Source organism: Pezoporus wallicus, unplaced genomic scaffold, assembly GCF_028554395.1.
Source record: "Pezoporus wallicus isolate ANWC-B61680 ecotype Strahan unplaced genomic scaffold, APGP_CSIRO_Pwel_v1 contig_15, whole genome shotgun sequence".
NCBI classification, from domain to species: Eukaryota; Metazoa; Chordata; class Aves; order Psittaciformes; family Psittacidae; genus Pezoporus; species Pezoporus wallicus.
In genome coordinates, this window is record NW_026642870.1 from 200,968 (window position 1) to 228,403 (window position 27,436).

The 27,436-nt window shown below is 41.6% G+C and overlaps 1 protein-coding gene and 1 long non-coding RNA gene across 2 annotated transcripts in view; one reads left to right on the forward strand and one right to left on the reverse strand.

Moving 5' to 3' along the window:
- Window positions 1–23,569, forward strand: part of AMER3 (APC membrane recruitment protein 3) — a 34,968-nt gene extending 11,399 nt beyond the window's left edge. Inside the window, exon 3 of the mRNA XM_057432988.1 lies at window positions 23,473–23,569. The gene's annotated coding sequence lies outside the window, so the exon portion shown is untranslated. The remainder of the gene's footprint in view (window positions 1–23,472) is intronic.
- LOC130611820 (uncharacterized) lies at window positions 288–27,436 on the reverse strand. The gene is made up of 3 exons (XR_008975326.1): window positions 27,332–27,436; window positions 862–969; window positions 288–771 (listed from the first exon to the last, which is right to left on the reverse strand). It is a non-coding gene; the product is annotated as an uncharacterized LOC130611820 (long non-coding RNA).

The following is a 27,436-nucleotide window of genomic DNA, read 5'->3' on the forward strand; positions in this document are numbered from 1 at the left end:
GTAGGTGCCCTTCAGATACTGGAAGACTGCTGTGAGGTCTCCATGCAGCTTCTGTTCTCCAGGCTGAACAACCACAACTTTCTCAGCTTGAATCTGGGAGAAGCTCCAGCCCCCTGAGCATCCTAATAATTATTTCTGAAATTAGAAATTCAGTGCAGGCAAGGAAAGGTTTGTGGTCACAGCCAGTGTGTGTAAGAAACCAGTGCCAGGCACAGCTTTTTAGGGTTAGAACAGCAGATCAATGTATGCATTGCATTGATATTTGTAATTTGTTGGGAATATTAATCTACAGGGTACTGCTAAGAATATCTCTGCCTTCATAAGGCAGGAACACAAAGGGATTCTAATTCTGAGGAGTTGCTTTCTGGTAGAAACAGAAAAGGGAGTCATAGCTGCATGGCTGTCAGAAGTGGTAGCATACTGTATCTTGATACTGTAAAAGACATATCACAAATAGACATTCCTGGACTTGGGGCACTTTCCAGTGCAGAGTATGATATGGCAGCTGCTGTATGCCACCATGTGTCAGCAGTGATATTACCTGTGATGTCAGTATTATAGTTGATATTATATTATAGCAGTTCACATGCTGTCACCTGAGTCCCAGAGAGAAGGTAATTAAAGTTTTTCCAAAACGGATCTGCTGATATTCAATAGAGGTTTCTCTATTTTATAATATAGATGGAACACGCATACTCATAAAGTGACTTTGAGGAATGGTCTCCTTTCCAGGAATCAGTTCACTACAGGCTTGCTGCTTTTTACAATTTCCTAGAAAATAATTAAAATGCATTTAAACCGGTTAAATGAAATGGCTGTGGTGACAGATATAAACACTGCCATGTGACTGAGTTTCCCTACCCAGTTTCTTCTTGCCTGCCCACAGTGACAGATGGCCTACAGGTTTGCCGGAAATCTACGTCTTTTGGAAGGTGACTCAGGATCTTTTCCTTAATCACGGGGGTGGTACTGTAAGAGAGTCAATAGATAAACATGGTTTTACCTCCGAATCCGTGGAGACAGACAGCACTGAGAAGCACTCCTACACTGGACATGACCGTGCAAACCCAAGAGCTTACACGTGAAGAACGCTCCCAGATTCACTGTGAAAAAACTCAGGAACTGTGAGAGAAATGGCAGATCCAGAGGCGGGTTCTGCTTTTTTCCTCAGAGCAAATGCTGCATAAGCAGCTCCAGTGCAGCCCCTGCTCCTCCCATGGACTCCCAGGCCTGACCTGGAGGGGCTGGGAAGAAGATCAACTTTCTTCCCATTCACTACAAGGCAGAGGAAAAGCTGATATCAGAACCCACTAAAATCTCCAGGTTTTGTCACCCCATCCCTGCATGTCCCAGTAACCACAGTAACAAATGAGCTGATCCTCTCTGCTCCAACCAGTGTACAGGGCTCCCCTGAGCTATGTCTGGTCTCCAGGGCTTCTCTACTCTCCTGAATACAGACACACAACTGTGATGAAGAATGATACAAGAAATGCCAGTCCCAGCTCCTTTTCCATTTCTCCCTTCCCTGGCATGTTAGAGAGAAATTTGCAAAGGCCTCATATCTGAGCTTACCAGCAATTTGAACCCTGATGGTAAAGGAACCCCACTGGCAAATAGCATCCTTACATGAGGATACAGAAGAGTTGTGTAGAACATGGAAATTACCTGTAGGAAGTGCAATGGAAGGCATAATTTTCATGCTACGCTATTAAAAGACTGGGACTTAGGAAGCAAATGCAGTCCATCCCCTGAATATGGGGAGGACTCCTAGATTTATATATTTGTGGACCAGCAGAAACCAAGCTGCAGAAAACTGTGCTTTTCAACTGAATATTTTCTAGTAGGAAACATCATTGTCAACAAGGGAACACTGTCCTAGAGCAGTGCATTGGGATGTCTTTTCCTGACTGTTAAAATCTCTGGAACTGACCAAACAGACACACAACACTGCACGTCATAGCAACTGGACACAGGTAGAACAAAGCACTCTGTGCAAACAACAGCATTTCAGACCACTGAGCCATTTCTACCACTTAAAGGAATTTGAAGTGCATCTTCCATTAACTGGTAGCTGTGGCAGAGTAATGTGTGCTCCTGATAATATGCGCTCACTTCATTCAAACGCAGAACAGCCACATGATGTACCAGTTGAAGCTTCTGGATGTGTTTCAGTGATAGCACTAAAAGGAATGAATTGCAATAAGCTTGCCCTCAGGTCAGAAAAAAACAGATAACTGTCAGTCAAAGAGGGATTGCCATAATGGCTAGGGCAGCCGTAGATAAAAGAAGACAGTATGGCATATGTGATTGCTGTTATTAAGGAACTGAGATTCAGAAGCAAATGCATGGCAGGCAGGTTGGAACTAGATAATCTTAAGGTCCTTTCAACCCTAACTTTTCTATGACTCTATGAAAATACAGCCTAGATACTGCAAAGTGACAGAGGAATGTGTATCTGATCCTCACCAAATGAAGGGCTACTTGCAGCCTAGGCAATTTCTGTAATGCTTTTTATTTCCTCTTGGTTCAGCTTCATTCCTTTTGTCTTAAGTAAGGTTGGATTTCTCCCAGAGAGATACTTCTCCATCTGCCAGGTATAAGGAAGCAGGCTGCAATATCTGGATTTTCTAAAAAGGAAAAGCAAAATGGAGCCTCATCTGCTTATGGGCAATTGTCTGATAAATTATGGCATTATTTCTTGAAATGGACAGAAAGATGCCTTAATAGGTAAAAAAAATAAAGGCAGAATCCCTCTGCACACAGCAGGGAAACAGTACAGTAATACATTCAAAGCCTGGGGTAAGAAATCCATCCATTTCCATGCTCCTTCCACAGCATAGCAAAGAGGTCATCTTTAAGTCTCACATGATGAAATGTAAACCCAATGAATTGCAGAGACAGCCAGCACATTTTCTGCACTGGAGATGCCTCTGGCTCTGAAACATACACCTTTATAATGAGAGTTGCCTAGATCCATCCTGCACTGAACCAGCTATTGAAATCTCATCTGACAGCCCACCAGCCACATACATGCACGTACACATGTGGCTCCTGTTCGTACAAATGCATCAAAGAGTACAAACATCGTGTTTGTCACATATGGTGCAAGAGAGGCAAAAAGCAGAGAGACAGGCCACTGCCTCTGCTAATATATTTGAGTGCTAGCCACCATGTGCCCAGATATGTGGGGTAAATGTTAGATTAAACTATTTTATCCTTCATTAAACACTGTTGCTTCTGGACTTGGCTGTTTCACCATACTGTCTTCATGGGACTTTGTCATCAATGCTTACTCCCCAAAATCAGAATGCTGTCAGGAGTAAGAAACGTTCTTGCCAGCTTATTTGCTAGAGAAAGGTTTTTCAACACAGCTATCAGCACAGATGATCTCTTAAATGGCAGATGCACTATAATGTTGTTAAATGTGTTTCATTTTAAAACTGGAGAGATTGATTTGCTGCTTTACCATCGATTGCAGTAAGATGGTTTCCATGGAAACAGTCTTATCAGGACTCTAGTTTTCCCCTGTTGAGTACAGAAAGCTAAATTGTCATCGTCATTGCACCAGCATAAATGTGAAGCCAGGGGAAAAATTCCCAGATTTAACCCTGAAAGTAGAAGCTGGCTCCCAGTCTCCTTAGGCTTGAGTTTGAGATTTTCAGTGGGATAAGCAATGGTGGGAAAGAAGAAAATGGAAAACAGTTTCTGTGGACAGCAGCATGGGTGGAGGGAGAGGACACAGGAAGCAAACACAGGGCCTTTGTATGAGAAATAGGGAGAAGTCAAGGCAGAATGGAAACAAATGAACTGCTTACTCACAGGCTTAGTGTCTTGCCTGAGAATTACAAAATCGCAAGTCAGGTTTTGGCTATAGAAACTTTTTTATTAACTGCATCAGATTGGGCCAAATATCACCCCACTTGTTTAAATGAAAGGATGAATCAGTTGTTACCATTCTGGAGAAAACCTGCTTCACTTCTGTTTTACTCTGATGGGCAGGAAGGCATAAGAGTGGGAAGAAGGGGAAAGTGAAAAGACTAGTATCCGGTTAACAGAGCTGGCTTCATTTAAGCAAGAGACAATCTTGCCCAGTCTGGAGTACAATCATAGAGACACTGAATGCAAAGTAGAACCTCAGCTCAAGAATAGAATAATACACTGGTTTGGCTTGGAAGGGTCCCTAAAGCCCATCCAGTTCCAACCTCTGCTACGGGCAGGGACACCTTCCACTAGAGCAGGTTGCTCCAAGCCCTGTCCAACCTGGCCCTGAACACTGCCAGGGATGGGGCAGCCACAGCTTCTCTGGGCACCCTGTGCCAGCGCCTCAGCACCCTCACAGGGAAGAATTTCTGCCTACTGTCTCATCTCAGTCTCCCTTCTGTCAGGTTAAAGCCACCCCCCTTGTCCTGTCACTACAGGCCCGTGCCCAAAGCCCCTCTCCGGGTTTCTTATCTGCCCCTTTAGGCACTGGTAGCTGCTTTAAGGTCTCCCCTTCAGGACCCTTCTCTTCTCCAGGCTGAACCAGCCCAGGTCTCTCAGCCTGGCTCCAGAGCAGAGCTGCTCCAGCCCTCGCAGCATCTCCGTGGCCTCGTCTGGTCTCGCTCCCTCAGCTCCACGTCCCTCTTGTGCTGTTGCCCCCAGAGCTGGATCAGGACTGCAGGGGGGGTCTCCCCAGAGTGCAGCAGATGGGGGAGAATCCCCTCCCTTGACCTGCTGCTCACACTCTGGGGATGCAGCCGAGGACATGGGAGGTTTCTGGACTCAAGCGCACACTGAAGCTGGGTCATGGGGAGCTTCTCATCAACCAACACCCCCAAGTCCTTCTCCTCAGGGCTGCTCTTAGTCCATTCTCTGTCCAGTCTTTGTGCTTGGGTCTGCCTCCACCCAGGTGCAGGACCTTGCACTTGGCCTTGTTAAACCTCATGATGTTCACAGGATTAATCATTCAGGATTAACGATTTTTGTCCCCCCTTCACCCCTTTGTTATGTTTTTCCAAATTATGAACAAGAAAGGGGAAAAAAAAAAAAAGTCAAGCCAAGGTGCCTTCCGGGCTGTGCTATGCAACCAGGGAGATGCTTGCAGAGAAATCAGTCACAAAACAAATTCCTTCTGACTTTGGTAAGGATGGGGAGGGAGCCTTATTTACAGCAGGAGACAGCTGGGAAAAACACTGCATCAGAAATTTTCACACTTCCAGCTTTTCCACAGAAGACTGTGCCCTCTGTTTTCAGCTGCACTTTCAGGAAATACGTGATTGGGTGTTAGCCTTAATTAACCCTGGTGCAGCTGCATTTCTGAAATAAGGAAAGGTGCTATTTTACACAAACATCAAATGGGGCTTCTCAGCGGCAGGAAAAACACTGAGGAGAAGGAGCAGCTCTTCCGTCTGTGTAATTTAAATAGAGGATGCTGCAATTTGTGGCTCTTGGATAAATACCAGCAAAATCTCCCTTCCTTTACCCACCCTTAAAGGAAAGTTGGGTTTTGCTCTGAAATATGCTTTAAGTAGACTGTTGCTATAGCAACCAACTCCCTGAAACCTGTTCATAATGCAGATGGTGGCCTAACCCCCTACAAAATACATCTTCCAAAAGCCCCATGTTAACAGCTTCCTGAGAAACAACCGAATGTTTTTACAGTGAGTTTACCTGATCAGGGCAAGGTTGGTTATGTCAGTTTCCAAGAGGGCTTATGTACTGGGAAACAGTTTGCTAGTGAGATAGCAAAGAGATGGCAGGAAACAGCAGGGTTGCAATTTAAGGCTTTTTTAGGCTATATTTCTTAAAGCTTCAATCAATAACAAGATAGTGCTTGAATCATCTCAGGTCTCAAAAGTACTTTTCAATGATCATCTGTAAGATTTCAGAACACCTAATTATAGAATGATAGATTGGTTTGGGTTGGAAGGGACCTTAAAATCACCCAGTTCCAACACACTGCCAAGGGCAGGAATGCCTCACACTAGACCAGGTTGCTCAACCTGACCTTGAACACTGCCAAGGATGGAGCATTTACTACTTCTTTGGGCAACCTGTGCCAGTGCCTCACCACCCTCACAGTAAGGAACACCTTCCTTATATCTAATTTGAACTTCCCCTGTGTAAGTTTAAACCCACTACCCCTTGTCTTATTCCTCAGTCCCTGATGAAGAGTCCTTCTCCAGCATCCTTGTAGTCCCCTTCAGATATTGGAAGGCTCCAATGCAGCTCAAAAGCTGTTTACTTAAAAATCATGTAATAAAGCTAATAAATAATTTTTCTGTTACAGAAAGGCATATTAGTTTTCCCTTCTGTGTTTATTAAAGATGACAGCTACACTGTAGAATTGAGTGCAGTCCATGAAACACAAATTTAGAATGGATGAGGTCCATTTAAAAAAGGACATTTGTTGCTGATTGAGGGCTGTATGATGCAAATGATAGAAATCCGAAGGCTTTATGAGATTTTATAGTGATAAACATATGCACAGAAACTTAATAGCAACAATTCTTTCTATTGCTCCCTTTACCTCTGTACCTTACACATTTCATATTAAAGATAGTCTACCCATCAGTGTATACAGAAACTGTAATGCCCTTAACCCATGGTGGTTTGGTCAAGTAGTCAGAAGTCTCTCTCCAGGTTTCTTGTAGGACCCCTTTAGGAACTGGAAGATTGTTAAAAGGTCCCCCTGAGCTTTTTCTCTTTATTGTCTCAATTGTTCTACCAGTCATGTTCTAACATCTTACAGACCACTAGTAATTTCAGAACCCCAAACTGCAAACTGATGCTCTGCAGTGTACTTCAGAGGCCTCCAAAAAGTCTGGATTTCATGATCAGAAAAGGAAGGCTCTGCTTTTCTAGTAACCTTACAATAACAGCTGCTTCTTTCTAGCTTGGTCCTACCCCTTACCAGTCACTGTTGCCTACTGTAACACCATTCCCATTCTGCTGCTCCTCTCTATGCCTTAACTGCATTTTAGGGAAGCAGTATTTTTGCAAAGCCAAATCCTATAGTTCATTTTCAGCCTAACAGCCAGCAAACACCAATAGGAATTTTGACTGATTTAAACTGATAGGATACTGCTCTTAATACCAGTGGGATTTCCTCAGAAAATCAATTTCACTAATCCCCATAATGCGATGGCTCATGTGAACCATGCTGCACTGAGCTGCATTGTATCTCCAAAGACCAGCAGGGGAGGATTCTCCCCTGACCTGAAATGTGATAGCATAAATATAGCTATACTATATACTCTACCTATGCCAGAAGGTATGCTGTGTTCCTTCATTTGCCAAAGAAAAAAAATGAAGAAGTCTATAACTGTTATTGGATACTAAATACGATTGGCCTAATTACAAGTAGCAGAGTGACCTTAGCTGTGTTTTGACTTCTCTACAGATAGATGAATCATCTACAGATAGATGAATGAACTTCCAAGTTGCCCACACTGTCAGACAGTGCTGGCAAGAACAAACAAACAAACAACCAACACCCCCTCCCCAAACTCCCAACCAGTTTATCCATTTCTTTATCTAACATTATACCTTACATTCTAGCAAAAGGAATGGAAAATGAGGCCATTCATATGAATGGACATAAATGATATGACTGGATACAGACTGTAATTATGATTTTGCATCTAGCAAACAAAAATCTTTATGCTGAAAGTTAACAACAAATATTTACCCTAGTTACATACTTGAAGGTTTAGAGATAAATTCTTGCAATGTAAAACCAGTCTCCTTTCGGAGTGCAGGCTGAACCTACAAACTTTATTACCGCCATACAGAAAAGGCCTGGGGGCATGGACAGGGGACAACCATAACAGAACAGCTGGGTTACTCTTCATCCGTACCAAGAACCGAGCAAGTCAGTGATGAGCAATCAAAAATGGAGGAAAACAATCCCCAGCAAGCCAGAACCACTTGGCTAGGGCAGGAATGTTGTATACCAGATGGCCCTTTTGGCAATTCAGTAAGCCACTGATGTGATTCCAATGTGGAGGTGGTGGCCAGACTGCCTGCACCAAGCTACAGTTGCTGTAGCTGAGCTGAAGCTGAGGAAGGAAGTTAAAGGAATGTTGCAACCTGTTTAATCTTAAAATGGCCATGAACATTTTTATGAAGTACTGGTATATGGGAAACCTACAAATGAAACATTAGCAACAACCTAAGCAGCACAATTTAGCTCTCCTATAGGCACTTCTTTCATTATATTTCCAAGATTGCGTATTTCTTTCCTGCATAAGCCCAAAATACACAGGCAGTGTGCAAGACAGTTGGTCCTCCCCAGCTAACACATTTGTTTCTGCGTTCCTGTGAGGCAGAGGTTTTTTCCAAGTGCTGGCAGCTCTCCATTATTTTGGCATTTCAGTGCACTAGGAAGACCTGGATAGTAGAAAACCATAGCTAATAGGGGCTCTTGCAAAGGCACTGTAGTAGGATCAAATATTTTTTGCACTGAAGAGTTTCCATCTGGCCTGGCCTGCTTTAGCAGCTAAGAAACCCAGACAAACCTACATTCTATGTGAGCACAACATCACACAGAGCACATTCCCACACATTCCCACTGCAAGGCACCTGTGTGCACAATAAGTTTAATCCACATTCTGAGTAATAGCCCACAGATCCTGGATCATTAACTGAAACTGCAAGTCCCCTGGCCTCAAGCTGCACCAGGGGAGTTATAGATGGAAATGAGGAACAATTCCTTCCCCAAAGGCTGCTCAGGCACTGGAACAGGCTGCCCAGGGCAGTGCTGGAGTCACCGTCCCTGGAAGTGTTAACACACTGTGTAGACAAGGCCGTTAGTGCCATGGGTTAGTGATGGCCGTGGCAGTGCTGGGGTAAGGGTTGGACTGGATGATCCTAAAGGTCTTTCCCAACGTGGTTGATTCTATGATTCGCTGAAAAGTGCTGTTCCCTACAGTGCACAGGCCCCGACCTTCCTTGCACATCCCCTTTTCACTATCTGCTTCACTGCCCAGCCATCTCATAGGGTCTTCTCGCTAGCATGTCTGGGATAAAGTGGGCACAGACCTTGTCCTGAGAATCACAAGGCTCAAATCAGCCAAATTATTTAGTCCTTGAGGCCAGTTCTATTAATAAATGCACTGTTAGACACTGTGATTTCTGATGGGATGCTACATGTGTTAAAAGAATGAATGCTTCATGTAGCTTCCAATTAGCTGGGAAATGTTTCCTGGTTCTTTGCCTAGGACTTAGACAACAGTAGCATTGTTAGCAATGAACTGCCACCTCCTAATGTTGAGTTACAAGAACTAGTGGTTTAGTAAATTATCACTGACCTTCTTATATTATTTAATTACTTATGAAGCTTTTGAAAAATCCTGTCAAAAGGTATTTAAAGTTTATAGAAATTGGGACAATGTGTATTTAGAATAGAGGAATTTATTTGCGACTCTATGGCACCAAACTATTGTCCAGTGAAAGAAAAGACAGGATTCCTAAATATGGTTTGGACTGGCTTCCCCATGGGTCTGTAACAAATCAGTTCAGTAAAACCAGTCTTTTTAAAAGAAAGAATTGCCTTTTTGCAACTGTAGACCTTGAGCACTCTCCATTAGGATGTGGTGCCAAATCTTCTTACATCATCTAAACCTCTTCACAGTTCTGTGCTACTGCCCTGCGTCTTCTGCCTCTTTCACCTTTCTCAGCACCAATTTCATTCTGCAGGAGGGGAAGAGATGCAGGCATGAAGATAATGTTACTAGAAGCAGCATTAACTCCATGTGCTGCCCCAGTAACAAGATTGCAGAGAGAACAGCTCCTTATTCACTTCCCTCTATCTTTTCTGGACACTAAACTGCAGGACTCTCAGGAAAGTCTTCCAGTAAGGAACTTGCAGACCCTCTGCTGCTGCTGCTGGTGCATCTGCACTCCTCTTAACTATATGTGTCTTTGCCTCAAAGCAGAGATAGCACCTCACCCTTAGCCTGACCTGCAGGCACTGAGGTTATATTTAATCAGCTCTGCAAATCTATAGCCAGTGTTCTGTTATCTAATGAGAACGTCATACCGCAATCATCCAGAGAACAGAAATCAATAAAATTCCCCTAATGGCAACTTATCACTCATCGTGTCACACAGCAATCTACTTAGTGTTAGAATTAAAGGCATAAAAATTTAAAGTGAACACAGTACAATGGTGAGTAATGGCCCAATACAAACCATTTCATAGTTGAGTGAAATCCTACCATAAATAGAGCTTTCTTCAGCACCCAGGAAAAAAATTCTTTCATCAATTAATGGCCTGTTATCGACTGAAGATTTAAAACCTTGCTATTGAAGAACTATGCTTTCAGACAGGAGATTTCTGATTTTTTACATACAAATACATCTACAGTAACATAAATATCCAGAGCAGCAGAATCTATTGCAAAGATTTCTACTAAGTTATTGATTGCCACACAGGTATTTCTTTACGTTTTAGGGGCATACCTGAAAAATCCATCTCAGTGAGAATAAAAATACGTGCATTCATCCAAAAAATCAGAATGGTTCATTGCTATAACTTTAGGCTGTCTTCACTTTTCCACTTGTGCAATTCCCATATTACAGTACAGGGAAGATAACAGATAAAATCTTGTCTTAGAACAATTTGCCATTTTTTTTAGGTATGCTTTCAAATTTCCTTTCCTTTGATTAGCAGAACTAGTAATTTCCCCAACCTTAACTGAAAATGAGAAATTTCTGAAGTGGCTTATTTAATGGGCAGCGGTGTTACATCTGCTTCCTCAGTTCCGCTTTACTGTGACCACTGTTTGATCTCTCTTCATGCAGGTCTCCACATTTAAAGTTTTTACTGGCAATAGGCTAAACTCCCACCTACTGAGCAATGCTAAAGATCAGTCCAATATTAGGGAAAAATATAAACCAACCAATGCTCTCTCAAAAGACTGCCTGTATGGAAAGGGAATACCTGGATGGCCAAGAAAAAACATCCCACAGTATTATCAGACATTGGCAACATTTCTGGGTCTCACAGTCATATTGGCAAATTTCCAGTTGGCAGAGCTACTCTATAGGATCTGAAACAAGACAGCAGCAGAGCAGCCTACATCAATGACTGAAAAAGGAATGAAAAGATGAAATGGAAATACTGTCTTTTCCATTCAGTGGAGTGCTGGGCACAGCCTGAGTGGAACTGCAGGTAACTCAGCTGCACTTGTGGTTCCATCTTTTAATTCACCTCTGGCTTAAGCTTGCTTTTCAAGCAGATCTAGTAACACTAGTAGCACCTTGCATGTTTTCCATCACTACCCAAGCAGACCTGCCTGGATTCAACAACTGTGGCTCATTCTACCAGGCTCCTGGTAATAACTGTTAGCAAAAAGACCTGCCAGTCTTCACACAGAGATGGCATGTTTAACGTTTTGCATTAGGAAAAAAAAGTGAAGCGTGTGAGAAGTAGTATGTTAAACCAGAGAAGGGTTTGCAGAATGTCTAACTTAAATTGAGGTATTCAAATAGTAGAAAAGCCAAGGATGGCTTAACTTCTCTGGCACTCTACAGGAATCTGTAGGAGATGCTCATTTCCCTTTAAGAGGAAGGGAAATGAGCTCATCTCTCAACATAAAATCTGCCCCACAGCTCATAGTCCTTGTGATCTGTCGTACCCCATCACTGGCAATGCAAGCTATTCAATCTGGCAGGAACTTAGAGTTACAAAGCCCAAAGGAAATAATTTGGGCATTTGCCTTTTGCCTACCCTGAGGTGTTTACCAAGACATGTCCTGGACTGACTCATTGCTCTTCCTTCCTGTTTTTCTAAGAGGCTGCTAAGTCAAACTCCCCATAAAGTCAGTTCTAAATAACAGGGTCATAAAACTTCAAGAACTTACTACAGTCCAGACCAATTGCTGGTTTCACATCAGGAACGCTCCTAAAGTTAGCACAGGAAGACTTCCTTCTCCCTTCTCCCCCACACCACGCAAGGCTGACAGCTACATTTATCAGATTCCCATCCCTGACAGTTATAAAAGAAGTTAGCTTCCAAAATTAAAATTGCCTCCTTCAGCAATATAAAGGCAGTCACACAAGTTAAGGTGTAACACTATCTTTCTAGTTATCTGCACAACAGATACTGAACCTAAAAGCAAGTTTTGAAAATAGATTTTTAAAATACATACCAAAAAAAATCAAATTCTTAGAATAAAATCTTAGTTTTATTGGGATCACCATATGCCTTTTTATGTTCTCAGAAGATAATTCAGGTTCTTTAACACAGAAAATCATGATCTATTGCTGGAGTTCGCCTAACAATATAAAAGCCAAAAATACAATGCCAGTACTTTAGAATCCTGCTGTTCAGAAACTGTCTTTTAGAATCACCCTACCAAACTGGATCAGTGATAAACTGCAAGCTCAAAGCGTAAGACCTTTTCCTTTATGAGATCACGCAGACGAAAATTTACAGTTTTGTGTGCCTAAATATAGATTTGAAAAGAGGATCCAAAATTCTGACTCAGCCTATAGATTTCAGCTGTACATATTCCACTGGGTCCCACTATCAGGCTATAAACCAGGGAAATTCTAATTACATTAGTCCAGAAATGAAGGAACAGTTGAAATCATCTGCCATTGAACTAACTGCAGGCAACAAGGAAGGCATTAAGTAGACCAGCTCATCAATAATGGAATAGAGAGACTTTCAGCACTAAGTAGGTCAGTGGTACATACCTCTATTTTACCCTCAGATAGTCACTCAGCAGCCTACTCACAATGAGCTCAGACTGGCTCCTTTCTCTTCTTAACCAGACAGTCTTAAGCATCACAGAATTTACCAAATCCTCCCATCCTTTTTGAGAGCTCATGATTTGAAAATGGTGGGGATGGGATTGAAGCTGGGTAGTTGAAGACTGTCATTGCGAAGGTTGTATTGAGAAGTGCACTGATATTGCTTGTTCTGTATCAGCTAGGGGTGTACAAGGAGACAAGTCAATGTGGCTACTGAAAGGTACAATTGTGCATAAATCTAATCTCAATTTACTGTATTAAATAGAACGCCTCTCATCAACAGACATTGCAGAGACTGTTGCAAATCCATGAAGATTTTTCCAGAGATTTGAGTGAGTTCTAAATTAAAACTTAACATTACTAAAACATGTCATTTTGAGATACTTACATGAAGCAATACTGATAGCTGTGTTACTTTTGGTTCTTTGGCTCACAAATTACCAACAGAAGAATGGAAACGCACCATCTTGGAAGTCCCACTTTTACACAGAGGCTCTAATAAATGAACTTGAATAACTTCAGTTAAAGTAAAGTTGCTCTTTCTTCCTAAATTGTTGCCAAAGGGATATAAGTACAAAGCTGTCTGGTCAGCCTACCAGATACTTGCTGAGCCTGTGCATTTTCAAAGCTGATAGAAAAGGAGATGCCCAGTTCAAAGTCAGCATCATCCAGCTGCACAGGAGAGGAGCAAAAGTGGAAATGCAGAAGCAACTGTCTATTCAAAATTCAGGGAAACCTACACATGTAGTAGCTTCCTTAAGAATGCTCTTTGTTGATGAACAGAAATCTGCAACAAGATTCTTGCTGGGGACATTTATAACGAGCCAGGAGATTGGATAGCCTAAGGCAGTGTATAAAGCCAAACCGATTATTAAATCCCTGAAAAGATTGAATAGACATTATTTTTACTGCAACCAAACTAAACGGGAAAAGCAAAATCAAAAAAACTCATTATTTCTCTAGGGCTACACAGATGGTGACATCTCAGTGTGGCTTACCACGCGTAGGAAGACTGAGGGATGAAATAACAGTGATTATAAAGACGCAGTATTAGTCAGTCTGGCAATGACAACTGTCAAATACCACTTTTTATTTGGGGTAGCATTATACAGCTAATATGGAACGTATCGGTTCTTCTCTATTCGTAAATATCACTGATAGTTACATTCAATGAACACAAAGTATATTCCAATCTCCTAAATTATACAAAACATCCCTTATTCTGTTAATTCAAAACATTTGTTGGAAGGTATGTCCAAAATGAATAAATACTCTAGAATATAAAAATTTTAAGTCTAATGTGTTTTCCACCCCAGGACACTTTTCATTTGTTCTCCTCACTCTTCTTAACTGAACAAGCAATTTATGAGAGTAATGAAAATATTCTTATTGTGCAGCTTTTAATCTATTATTCAATAGCTAAAAAGAAAGTAAAAATCACCCTTTCTATCAATAATTCAGCTTCAGTGCTAATGCAGCCATTCAGCTGCCCCCTCAAACAGGCTCTCATACATTTTTAATGCTTAGGCTCTTTGTTAGGAGGTCAAATGCGCGAATTGTGGTTAGAAACACAGTTACCAGGTGTGGGAAGGTTAACTACAAAAATATTTCTATGGCCAACAAAACAAATTAGGCCGGCAGGACTGTAAAGGAAAACTGCATGGTTGGGTCCTCAATGCCTGACTGCTGAAGAGCAAAAAGATAAAGTCTGACTTGTCTGCCAGCTCTGCCGTCACAGCCCTGACTGGAAAAGAACCTAGTGAAATGCTGGCCAAACGTCAACCAGCTTTGTCTGCTGATGCAATACAGTATGTGTCCTGATTCAGCCTCTCCTGCAGTTACTGTTAGTAAATCCAGACTCTTTGAGAGATGGTCTCTCCAGAGCACTGTATACAGAGGTCAGGACCTGATGACAGCAGTTTCCTTCATAGCCAAACTTTTACTGGTTTCAATGGTACTGTAATTTGGTTACCTGCCACTAAACTTCAAACCTGGACTGCCTGGAACAAATTCTGGCATCTAGGAGTCTATCTGATCTCTTTAGCTTTACTTCCAGAGAGGCATTTCCAGAGAATTGCTCTTTAAACACAAGAGTTTTTAAAGCCTCAGAGGTATAGCTGGCTTCCAGGGTCCACCCTTCCTTCAATGTGTGAATCAGCAGATACACTTGTTAGCAAAGCTTTTTATCTGCTAATAACCCCCTCTGAGAATGTAGTTTTCTCTAATAGTACAGTTGTGTTCTTCAGAAAAGATCAGCATGTCAAAAAGTCTCTTCAGGAAGGCTCCATAACCTCTGAGCTCACACAGGGAGCACCTCCCCTCCAGAGTGGCACAGAAAACTCCTCCAAGGTGACGCTAGAGAAACCTATGAACTTTGAGACCTTGCCCATGAAGCAGTGCATGGCATCAAGAAGCTATTATCTTTGCACATCTTCCCATTCTGTTGGATGGAGGGGTTCTGGTACAGAGATGGGCGTCTTCCCATGTGTTCCTGGAATAAAACAATCCTTCCCCAGTCAGTCTTAATCATCTGCTGAAGGGTCAACAAGTTAGCTGAAGTTCTGAACTGGAAATGATTCCATTTTATTTGTACCTCTCTGAAAACTCAGCATGACCCAACACATTTTTTAAGACAGAAAAAGTGAAGAATTTGCCTTATTTCATCATGGCTCAAAATGAAGCCAATAAAATTGTATATAGTTCTTGGCAATTTCTCTCTATCTCTATTTCTTGCTGTCTGGCCTTCTTCAATAAAAGGAAGTGAAATTCATTTGTTCCTGAGAGTGTAGGCATTCATTTTAAATTTGGAATTGTTCCAGATGGAAAATTAGGCTTGTTCCATCATCATCCACACTGATGTGACACATCCACAGTGATGTGTGTCACATCACTGCTTCATGCAGATTTCCATTCCAGTGGGGCTTAGCAAAAACTTGTATAGATCTGTGTAATGGTTGCTTACTACCAAAGCAGTATCACAACAGTTGGCCTTCTAAATACAATAAACAGGTAAAAATGAGCAGGACACTGTAAGCTATAGCATCAAGGTTACTTGACCATAGACAATATTCAGGCAAATCAAAGAATAAAGATCATGTAATCATTTCTGTGGCTGTCATGCCCACATACTCCAGAACCAGTTGTCTGACTTCCTTCCCCTTTACCCTCCTTCTCCCATCTATAAACAAAGATCAGGTTTTGGGTCTGTACTCCAAAATGCTGGAAATCACATCTAGAAATGACAATGAAAAGACCCACAGATAGATACAGACAGACGGAAGAGTACAAGGAAGATGAGAGAGTGCCCGTCAGGCCATCAGAAATGGAAGTGTCATCTGGTGTTAATCACACTTTTAGAGATGAACTTCCAAACACAAGAAGCCCCACAGGACAAAGTATCACATTTCTTCTTTGGAAATGTAACAAGGAGACCATGGAGACTGCTACTGTTGACTAATCATAAATAAGAATCAATATTTAGGTAGACCAGGCTGCAATTGACAGGATAGAGATTGGCCTTTAGAAGCCTTGGAAGGGAGGTCAATCACCAAATGATGGATGTTACAGAGTAAGAGAGATGAGGGGAAATACACAAAGCAACAGGTATTTGAGTTAGCATAAACAGACAGAAAAATACCATGGTATTCTAAGTGAATGTGAACAGGCAAGACAGTGCTTATAAAGGCCAGAGGAAAGGGAAAATTTGGTATTTTGGAAGTAATATAAACAGAACATGAATTGCAGCCTTATTCATATGGATAAAAAGATTTTACGCACAGAACAGACCACATGAAGACACAATCTGGATGTGAGAACAGAGGGAAGATTTTGAGTCAAAGAGCACTGCAATGACTTGTAGGACAGTGGGCTGTACCCAGCAAGAGAAAAGGACCTGGCTCAGGAAAATTACTTGCAAACATACAAGTTGACTACTTACTGGCGATTGCTAGCGTCTTGTTTGCTGACCCTAAGCTTAGCAAGGGAGCAAAAATACCACAGCTGCGCAACACAGAGATGACACAGGATACACTTCAATCCAGACACAGCCAGCTTGTATTTAGCAATCAATGAACCAGATGCAACTGTAGCACTGCTATTTGCCTGTAAATTATATCTTCTTTTTAAAACTAAAGTATCTGAGAGACTGTATTGCCTTCATTACCATTTCAATCAACAGCAACACAATGCAGGGCTGACAAGATTCAAATGACTATTCAATATGAGTAATCTGAAAGGCTCATGATAGCTACGGAAGGGGTTATTTACAGACTATTTTATCATAGGCTTTCTATTTGGCACAGATTTTGCACATGTGAATGCATCCCATGCATCAGACATAGGTCAGTGCAAGCAGCTTTTTCATAAAGACAGATAAGGAAAGAAATAAGGTTGAGGAAAGCATACTGGAGGCATGGAAAACTGATTTTCAGACTGTGACCTTGACTCAGAGGTTGAACATAAACTGCGAAGCAGACAATGAGGATGGGAACAAGCTGCAGATGGCAAAACTACAAACTTTGTTTGGAATCAGAGATTACAAATTCTGACAGCCTGCTCCTGCCCCCGTAATCAAGTGCACTGAGCATGTGATGATATTTTCACTTGCAGGGACAGCTGGGTACTTAGGAAAGCACAACAGAGCTGAGACACCATTACTCACAGAGATAACATTTTAGAGGGATGTTATTCAAGTCACTTGTGATGAAAAAAAAAAGGAACTGATACATTGTGTAGGAATTCATCTTTATTTCATCACATTGTGATTATCCCATTTATTCACATGATCATGGTGTAGTTCTACTAATTCACTTTTTGGTTTGAATTTTTATAGGCTGGCTCTGCAGACATGAAAAGATTCAAAGAAAGAATGTAGTCATAAGGTAGAGCATCCTGATTTCAGCTGGGATAGCTATTTTTCTTCTTAGTAGCTGGTACAGTGCTGTTTGTTGCCTTTATTCTGAGAACAATGTTGATAACACATCGATGTAATTACTGAGGAGGTTACTGGCTGAGGTTAAGCCATGATAAGGAGAAAAACACTGGTTAGTAGTAAACTACACATGATGCAGCTACTAAAGGCCAGGAAGAGTGGCTGCAGTTTGTCACTGAATTATGGGGACAGATACAACCAGGGACCACATTAATACTACATGACTGTGTTTCTACAGCAAGAAATAGTTAAAGAGGCTCTGTCCTTATTTTCTTTCTGTGGTTTCTCTGTTGTGTAGCTTGGGGAAAGGAAGAGCTAGCAGGTTAAGCTAGTCCACATTCAAAGTGCTTTGTTAGCACAGGTATTATGTATTATAATATTATGCAGTGTATTATGCTGGAACAGCATTTTGAGGCAGATGCAGCTTTTAATAACACAAAAAGGTTTTACTGTGCAACTTCTCAACTCCCTGGGAGTGACAAGTTGGTGTTTGTTACACAAGTGGCTTCCGGCAACATTACACCTTGCTAATACGTGCATCACTGCATCATAGCAAATCTGTGGTACAGTCCTGGACTTTGAGTATGGAGGAACCCCTGCTCTCCCTAGAAAACACTGCTTTGTCTTCTTAAGCCCTCTAGAGTGGCATATAAAGGCAGGAGGGGCAGGGAATAGACACTGCATTTCTTCCCTGTCTAAAACTCATTCTGACAAAGACCACTGAGATAGCTTATTTGTCTGGTTTGTACATGCTGCTTATGATCAATTCTGTTCTACGAACTGACAAATCTAGGCAGTGAGGCACTTTTCCTGTTTTCCTGGCAGGATTATTTTGTGTTTCAGTAAAACTGACTTTTCACAGGGAATATTTAAACTTTTGAAGTGTAATGTATTTCCCATCTGAAAACCATGCCATCAGAAACATTCCCAGCTAACTTCTAATCTACACAACCAGCAGGAGCAATTAGCTCTGCCTGATAGCAGAGCTATTAAATAACCTTGGCATCAAGGTTACAGCAATTCAATGGCCAGGCTAGACAAAGATTGCTTCAGGGCATTCCCTCATGGCAGAAACAGCTCCTGAAAAAATCCTGCCTCAATTTTCCTTTCCCAAAGTCTACTTAAATTGAGTTATAACTAAATTATTCAGCTTTCTTCCTTTTTTGGGGGGGGGGGGGGAGGGGGGCGGGGGGGACGGGACAGTTGGAAGGGTAGGGGAGCATTGAGGTCTCTGCTGATCTCTTGACTGGTTGCTGTTATTAAGCTTCCAGTCCTGACTCTCTTCATTTAGGATCTCCACCTCCTATTCCCCTTCAGCTGCAATCAGCAGGCTTTTGTCCTAGCTTGGGGAGTCTGTGTTAGCCCAGTGACTTGACTCATCACTCCCAATTCTGAGGCTGATAACAAAGACATATCTTCATTCCAGATGAGAGAAGGAGAAACCTTACAATGCAAGATTCTTCATCCCAGGCCCTTAAGGGCCCTACATTCTAACTTGACCCTGACATTAATAACTCCCAAGACACCCTTCTCTTTAGTCATGGCTACATCAAATATTTATAATCATATTTCCTTAGACACGTGAGCAACTGATCCTGCAAAAAATTCCTTCTGGCCTTAAAGGGCCAGTGTTCTGCTGCAGAGGACAAAAGATTAAAACATGTTCCTTAGGTAATCTCTATAAAATCATACAATGAAAAATAACAAAAAAATCCAAAGCATGTACAACAAGGCTTAGCAATTCAGCTGATAAATGAAAAAGAGATAAAAGTCACACCAGAAACAAGAAAAATCTTCCAATGTGTTTCTAGAAGGAAGGAATTGAGTCAGGATATCACTGAGACTATCCCACAGTTTTAATTTGCAGGGACAGCTGAGATGTCATGGAAACTGCATCATAAAGGGGGAGCTGATTAAATAAATAATACCAGTAAAGGCTGAGCTGATATTCACCCACAAATTCGAGGGAATCTGCAGATGCAATGACTGAGCTGCCTAGAAAATACTAAAGTCAGGCATTCAAAGCAAGAACTGGACTTAACAGTGAGGATGACAGGCTGAAGAGCCCTCCTGCACTGCCAAGGCACTGTCACAACATGAAAAGCCAGCTACCAGGCCTACCCTCTTGTTCAACCGATTGGTTCTCCTGCTCTGCCACCTTGTGCTCACCAGCTGACAACACACTCCAGTTCACTTCATGAAGTTATTTATCTGCACAAGTAAAATAAAGTCCTTCTGCCTTAAACTTTCTGAGACCATAATGTACACAGCAGTCTATGCCAAGGAATACAGCTGTAAACAGGACACATAAAAGCTCTACTACTGAAATCCTGTCTGTATTCTTGTGAAGGCCAAGAAGCCCATGATTATAGGTAGAGTTTTGAGTTCATAGCAATTCAAATCACCAGGTAAGAGCTGCAAAGTGAACATTTGTCACCACGGCTACCAGAGGCATTGTTCTGCTTCCAGTTCTTGTCCTCTGGGGCTGTCAAGCAGCATGTCCCAGGGCCCAGAGCAAGGAACACGCTATTAAGAACTTCCCTATCCTCTTACCAACTCTCATGCTGATTAGTATTTTAAATAAGCACATAACCACCCTCCGAGTCTCTTACTGACTTCACTCTAAAATGGATATGACACTTATTTCACCAGAGTGACAGGGCTTTGGTACAATTTCTGACAGCAGATGGGGCTTTAGAGATCTGCAAACTACATTACTTCAACAAGCTGACAGAAACACCTCTCCAAAGACCGGGTACACACTGGGAGCTTAGCAGAGTACATTCAACAGCAAGAAATCACGGCAATCCAAACAGCTTGAGAAGGCTTTCGCATTTATTAGCTTTTCGTATCATTTTCCCAGGCACATGAAAAATTTCTTCACTTTTTTCAGATTACTTGGGGATTTGCAGTTGCCAAAACTCTCTCATTACTGGCAAGCATCCTGAATGATCTGGAGCATGGCAAAGAAATTGTGCTTGCTAGCAAAAAAATCTTAGGAACCATACAATGTGGGAGTCAACCTGATAAACTCCTCAGTGCAGTAGGCCTGGCCTCATCAATCCTAGTGTACAAAGTCCAACCACAAAATACATCTGCTATGTAAAAACATTGCAGGAAGGACCCCGCTGCCTGGGGCTGGTACAGCAGGGCCAGGCAGAGCTGAGGTTCCCAGGATCCAGAAGGTGGAAGGTGTCACTGCTTTGCTGGCAGTCCTGCAGCTCACCTCCCACAGGGGACCTTGCACCACAGCACTGGGACCTGCACTGCATGGTGCTGCGGGGAGCAAACTGGCTCATCAGTCACCTTTAACCTGTGGAAAAACAGCCTCCAGCACAAATAAACTGTAATAAGATTATGATTATCATAAATTCCTGAGCTGGCCTTCCAAACACTGCTGCAGTATTTGTGTTTGGGATTCTCATAGAATGGTTTGGGTTGGAAGGGACCTTAAACCTCATCTAGTTACAATCCCTACCATGGGTTCTCTGCTCTGTCAGTTTAAAATAATTCCCCCTTGTCCTGTCCCTACAGACCTTTGTAGAAAGTCCCTCTCCAGCTTTCTTGTAAGCACCTTTAGGTATTCAAGATTGCTATAGCGTCTCCCTGGAGCCTTCTCTTCGCCAGGCTCAACCAGCCCAGCACTCTCAGCTTGGTTCCAGAGCAGAGCTGCTCCAGCCCTCGCAGCATCTCCATAGCCTCCTCTGGACTTGCTCCAACAGCTCCACGTCTCTCTTGTGTTGGGGGCCCCAGAGCTGGATGCAGCACTGCAAGGTGGGGGGGGTGGAAGTTGTCTCACCAGAGTGCAACAGAGGGAGAGAATCCCCTCCCTCGACCTGCTGGTCACACTCTGGGGATGCAGCTCAGCACACGGGTGGTTTCTGGGCTGCAAATGCATATTTTTGGGTTAAGGTTCTCACCAACTAACACCAGCAAGTCCTTCTCTCTCAACCCATTCTCTATCCTGTAGTTGTGCTTGGGAAGCAAGCAAAATTTCTCTAAGGATTAGGCCTCCTCCCTGCTTGGGAAGCATGCCTGGGTCAGGGCAGCAGACAGGAATGCTGCTACTCCCAACCACTTTGAATGTGAGCACAAGCTGGAGAGCCATTTACACTACTGCCTAGGGAATATGACAAACTGCTTGCATACAGAAGACCCTAAGTAACTGTTTCTGAGTAAAAATAAGCACTTAAGTATTGAAGGAACACATAGCTGTTTTCAATTTAAATTTCAATTTACATTAAATGGAAAAAAATATAATAAGAGGGCAATAACTGGTTTTCACTTAAGTAAGCCAGTTACCAGCACATTTGAATATTCTTCTTGTTTCTGGTGTGACTTTTATCAGCTGAATTTCTAGGCCTTATGGTACTTGCTTTCTTCAGAACTTGCACTGAGAACACGTTAAGAGTGAGCTCCTGCTGATACAGAGGTGACTTTGGTGAACCTGTCCCCTGTTCATCAGGCAGGCTGCCTTCTTCTGGCTGCCTACTCATATTGCTGTTGTCTCCCCCTCACAATGGGCAGATGTAAGCAGCTGGCGTGAGGGAATAGAGAGCTCAGCAAAAGCCATATTCTGAATTGCATCTACAAGAGCTTTTACGCCTCAGTAAACCAAAAAAGGCCATCCAGCTGATCTGACATTATTTTTTAGGAGTACCTAAGGCAAGTCCTTAGCAAAAACTGTCTGGGGTAAATGTAGGCTTATTCTGTCCTCTGTTACCTCATTTAATACCTAGTCCTGGGCTTCTTTAACCCACAAAAAAAGTTGCTTAAATGAGGCCTGGAAAAGGACACATAAATGACACCAGAGAGAAATAGACTGATCCATACAAATCTATTTGCTCAGTTTTAGTGTCACTGCTGTCTGATCCAGCAGACAAGACAAAGCTATTATGGGAAGGCAACAGGAGAGCATAAAAGGAAGGCGAGGCTGAGAGATCTGGGCTGGGTAGGGGTGCAATGGGAAAACTGCATTTGGTGGGACAACACTAAAGCCAAAAGGAACAGATGACAGATCCCAACCTTCAGTTCCTCAAGTTGAGATTCCACTGAAAAAAGGCTGGGAAACCACTGAGCTGCACCAGTGAGAAGAATCATGAAAAATATAACATTTTTAGGAGTGGTGAGCGCTCTGAGGAGTGCTTTACTTCTTTCACGAAAATTCAGCAGCTTAACCAGCCTCCTGATACAAACACACTTACAGGTTGATGTAGACAGCATATGGTACAAAGCTGAGTAATTGCTAGAGACTTGTTTGTCCTCACTAGCATGGAAGGTGTATTTCCTATTCCACAAAGAGACACCACATGTAGCTTTGAAAGGCACAGTGCAACTACACTGGCACTTGTTACTTGAACTTTGAAAACAGGACAAACCAAGAGTGAAAACTGGCATCTGGCTGAGGGGGAAGTGACACCTCCTTTCATTTATTGTGCCACAGCTCATGACAGCAACACTGTACACAGCATTTGCACCCTCTGCTATGTCAGAGTATTCTCAATGTGTGTTATGGCAGGAAATACCTTTATGTCCATTGGGTAAAATGCTTACTGGAGTTCCAGGAAGAGACGGATTTTGATGCTAAGTACTGTAGTATTCTGTGACTGAAATATGACTTGCTTTGTATCAACAAAACAGGAAATACTTATGTCATTGCTAATCTGGTGGTTGCATTCTGGTGGTAGCCAATTTCTGTTTCTGGTTTTAATTATTTGCCTTGGTTCAGTCTTTCAATAATATATTGTTAAATAAAAACCTGAAATATGTTAACACTTAAGATGTTTTTGCTTATATTGCAGGTGCAACACTGAAGAATCAATTTTTAGATATGGATGCTGCCCCCTCAAGTGTAATATAGCTTGATATAGTTCCATGATGTACCGGTGTCAGAATCAATCAACGAGAATTTCAATCTAAAGATCCCAAAAGAGAAGATGCAACAGAAAATCATGCTGGTCTGTCTAACTAATAAAGTTAGGATCCCTGTAACCACACATCCCCAAAGCCATGTTTGCAGATGGGTTGTAACTAAACCAAACCAAACTTCCGCAGGATTTTGAAAGAAGTCATGCCATGACAGGGAGGTTTAAAAAGAAAGATAGCATATTTCTGACACATTGTGCCACACAACTGAAAATACCCCTCTATTATTAAAACACAAGTATGTGCAGAATGAGCATCCACTTGGGCAGTTGTTATGATGAAGAGGTAAAATTGTCTTCTGTTATACTAATTTTTCTTATATTTTAGATAAATGCTTTATATATTTTATGGCAACTGTTAACCACCTTAAAGCAACAAGGTTCTGGACTGTAGATTACATTTACTGCCTGGGGAAAGGTATTTTGTAAACATAGAAATGAAAATATCAGGAAGCATAATAGAGTATGCCCTATATTGTCCAAAGACATGTATTTACCACGTAGCAGAAATGACAAATAGGATAAACAGGAACACTTGAAAAATCTCCATTTAAAGATAACTTCTTTGATTCTGTGTTAAAGAAGAGAAAATACGCTGTTTATATCCATGATAATAACTGACTTCATATTATACAAAGTCTTCTTTACCAATTTAAAAACCAGACTCGGAGTACTCAGAGGGATACTTTGTTAACTCAGTTTTTGGGGGGTTTTGTGGCACCCTTGGAGCCAGTTAAATGGAGCAGTGATTATTTTCATACCCAGATCAAACCTCATCTTGGTGACCTGCTCTGAGAATAAACTGAAACAAGAACTGTGCTTTCCTGATGGACCTAGATGATCAAATGGTACCATCTCCCCGCAGTATGTTTAAGAGATCTTAACAACCTCCTCATCTAGTATCCTGCCTCAGACAATGTTTAAAGATAGTATCTTTGCCCTGAGCTTTTCTGTATTGGGGGGAAAAGTGGAAGAAGGACTGATGGGGCTGGGGACTGAAGCAAGAGGAAAATAATTCCTTCATGACTCAACAGTGAGCTCACACCTTGGTAAAGAAGAATTAACTTTACTCCTAAAATTCACTGAAGCAGGGAGGAATTAATCTCATACAGCTTCATTCACTGAGCTAACAGCCTGTGCTATGTCTATAGTAAAGAGAAGGCAATAAGTAACTACACAGGTTGATGAAAGACCCTCCAGAAATATTCCACACTTTCTATTGACAATATGAGGTTTCCAGACAAATACCTTAGATCAGATGCCTGAATTCTGATGTCTGAAGTTGTTTTCTATCTTAAATCATTCATAATGCCAGGAATATATAACAACAGTATTTAAACGATGTCAGGATTTTAATGATGTCTGCAGAATCTGCATTTTAAAAAAGCATAATACACCAAGCCTATGATGATCTAAGATGAAATCATATCCCCCAGATATGGCATGCACTCTATGATTATCAAGAAGAAAGAGGTTCTCTCGCTAACACCCCAAGACTGCCAATACAAGTTGACTTTTAGAATGCTGTCAATTTACCACAAACATCTCCTGAAAATACAGATTATAGGCACCCAAGGCTATCTTCCATGGCACAAAACTATGTCTCTGAGGACTGCTAAGATCAGCCTAATCAGATAATAATAAACACAGGGCTTAACATTCCAGTGACAGAGTCTGTACAAAAACTAGCTGTTCCTCACACAAGTGATCCCTTTCCTTTTGTAATTACTACACTAACCTCCTTCACTACCCGCAACTCATCAACGTTCTCTTGCAACACAGTACGCAGAGCTTCAAGGGAGCTGAGACAGAATTTCTCAATCCTGTAGCATACTGCACATCTCTTCCCTGGATTTCAGGCTGAGTAACCAACATCATGGTGGAAAGGTAACAGGAGGAGAAAAGTCACTTTGCTGCCATGTAACAAAGGAGACAGTCTTTCAAAGGGCACTATCATTTCTCCCGCCTTAGAAGCACAGAACAACAAATGATTTTCTAACATTGCATATCTCCCCAACTGGGGTCCTCTTTCTCCTGGTGCTTCTCCCTCTAAGTCTTACACATCTCTCAGAGCAACCCAGTCCCTGCTGCTGCTTGCATTAAAAATATGCAGACCTCCTCTTCCTGTATTCTCTGCCCTTCACGTAGAGAAGCAAACAGCTCCTTTCTGTAGGACTACTTCTGCTCTCCTCACTAACTGGGCTCTAGGGCAGTGGTTCCATAGTGACACAAACCACAGGAACAAGGGCAGACAGGAAAGATTGGCTTTCATTCCTCTTATGCAGGCCCAACATTGACAGCCATGAATCCATGTATGAATATTCAACTTCTGATGCAGTGTGTAGCTGTGAGAACAAGTTTCTTCAGAATGCTTTCAGCCTAACATACTCTCATTCCCCTTCGGTATTAGATAGCTGGAAAGATATTTTTAAAAAGCTATATTCTGCTAAAGACATAAATCCTTGGCATTCCTTCTTTTAATGCAGCGTTCACTGGCGCTTCAGAGGTGTTTTAGGAACTCCCAGCACATAGACCAAGTACCCGAGTATCCTTAATAAAACTCCATTTACTGCTTTGAAAGGAGAGAATTCATCATTCACTCACCACTTTACAGAACTGGAGTAAAGATAAGCTCACGGTAGTATAAATGTCTGGAAAAATATAGGAAGAAATATCAGACCTACATGAACTGTCAGGTAAGTGTTCTTTCCAAAAACAAGGTATTAAAACTGCATTCAGGTACTCCAGTCAAATGTAAGTGATGTGAACTTGGCAACAAGTCCTACAGTAATATGTTGCTTCACTTACCATATTTCACTGTTCTAAGTAAGTCACAGCATTTGCAGTAAATGCACAGAATGCACAATAAAGTTGCAGGTAAACTGAGGGATATTTAAGAGAGAACAATGTTACACATTCTGGCTTCCACTTTATGAAAAGGATAAAGACCAGCTGCATTCTTGGATGGACAACGTACATGCATGGTACAGTCTGGTATATATACATATATGTGTGTATATATATATATATACACACACCTGCATAACTAGTGTGTATACACACCTAAAAAGAGGATTTTTGCAAACTTATTAAGTTCAAGAATAGGAAAGAAATCTGAACCAGGCAGCATTGAAAAGTCTGAGTAGCAGATTAATAAAATGTTTAGTACATCTATGATTTATTATGTAACTAAAATACATACATTTATATGCTGTTTAATGTATTTTGTTAACTATTTTTCATATGTGCCATATCTGATGTACATATGCTTTATGTATTATATTTTAGGTACCATATTCTACATTACATATTAAAGTCACTTGGATTCGATGTTATGTTTGGCCTCTAATCAACATTACTTTATTGTTTCACATGACATTAATGAATCACGGTTTACCAGTACTGCACATTTGTTATTCAGAAAAAAAAAACCCTTCTGCCTATATCAGAAGCTCATAGAGGCAAAAGTCATTATTTCTCTATTCTTCTCTGTGTAGGAAAACCCAGCCTATCAGTCAATCAGCACTGGGAGATTCAGAATACCAAGATCAAAATACTACTGTAATCTTACCCTGAGGAAGTTAATAGAATATCAAGTGTGCGTGATTTGGAAAGTGGATTAGTTTCTAAACATAGCCACTTACTGCATTGAGAAGTGTCATATTTAAGAAGGGAAGTTCTGTCCTCTCTGAGGAATTAGTCCTGACCTAATTGTTTAACAGAAGCTCATCCCTACCTTTTACAGCATGCTTCATAAATTAGCTGGTTGACTCCTCAAAGAAAGTAGTAATTTCCAGGCACATCTTCAGGTGTCCCCTCTTCATAAGTCTCAACTGTCTGA